This window comes from Benincasa hispida, chromosome 5 (assembly GCF_027475165.1).
Source record: "Benincasa hispida cultivar pf3 chromosome 5, pf3_genome.v1.1, whole genome shotgun sequence".
NCBI classification, from domain to species: Eukaryota; Viridiplantae; Streptophyta; class Magnoliopsida; order Cucurbitales; family Cucurbitaceae; genus Benincasa; species Benincasa hispida.
Window position 1 is genome coordinate 32,165,830 of NC_143482.1, and position 1,273 is coordinate 32,167,102.

At 41.8% G+C, this 1,273-nt stretch overlaps 1 non-coding gene across 1 annotated transcript; it reads right to left on the minus strand.

The window, feature by feature from the left end:
* Nucleotides 1-927: 927 nt before the first annotated feature.
* On the minus strand, nt 928-1,031 carry LOC120078829 (small nucleolar RNA R71). Its single transcript, XR_005482111.1, has one exon. It is a non-coding gene; the product is annotated as a small nucleolar RNA R71 (small nucleolar RNA).
* Between the last annotated feature and the right edge of the window lie 242 nt (nt 1,032-1,273).

Consider the following 1,273-nt stretch of genomic DNA (forward strand, 5'->3'; position numbering starts at 1 on the left):
CCCTAGACTTCCAGAAACCTAAATTAGAATTATACTTGGGTCTGGTTTAGGAAAACTTGAACGTCATTAGAAGGAGTGTTGTGCGTTCTGTTGCATTTCTCTAACGCACCAACGCGTTACAAATACTTAAACGTATCAAAGCATCAATGCATCACTTATACTTAGAACTTATTCCTACAATTTATTTTGTACATACACTCCTAGAGCGAAACACGATAGCAACGAACAAGTTTTTAGTGTCGTTGCCGAGGATTCAGAAACAAGACTAACCAAAAATTTCGTTTGTATCTATTGTAGGAACACTTCGGTCGAAGGAGTATTACAAGTTAAGCCTAAGCTTGTGAACGTTTATGACCAGGGAGAGCACTCCTGAAATCATATATGACCTCGAGATTTAAAGGACCTTTTGATATAGGAACGGATTTAACCGTCGTCGAAGGTTGAGGCAGCAATTTCTCAAACAACAGAATAGCCAACGAGCAATGGCGGAAGAACAGGAAAATCAGCAACTAGCTCATACTACACAGAATCTAATCCTAATGGCGAATAGCAGCACACGTCCTATGAGAGAGTATGTGTCCCCTGTACTGTATGATTTCTCTCCAGGAATCATCTACCCAACGTCAGACGGGACCAAGTTCGAGATGAAATCTGTAATGCTCCAAATGCTCCAGACTGCTGGACAATTTGGGGGTGGTCGTGGTGAAGATCCTCACGCCCACATGAAGCATTTCCTGGAAACGTGTAATTCATTTGTGATTCCTACAATCACCCTAGAAGCGATCAGGCTATCTTTGTTCCCTCTATTCTTTGCGTGATGACGCAAAACAATGGGTGAGCTCATTGAAGCCTGGTGAAATCACCATCTGAGAGAAGTTGGTGGAAAAATTTATGCAAAAATACTTCCCACCTACCACCAACGCGAGGAGGCATCGAGAGATTATGAATTTTGAACAAGAAAAAGCTGAAACCTTAAGCGCCACATGGGAGCGTTTTAAGGGATTGGTCAATAATTGCCCAACCCATGGACTACCTCTAACTATTTAAATGGAGATGTTTTATGGAGGATTGAATAGAGCATCGTAGATGGCAGCAAACGCAGCAGCAGCTAGTGGACTTATGGACAAATCTTACACTGAGGCTAAAGAGATATTAGACCGCATTGCTAAGCACAACATGGAATGAGTGGACGATACATATGATGGAAGAGTTGACAGGAAGAAAAGATCTCAGAACGTTAATTCTATCGATTCCAATGCAATAGCCACACTTT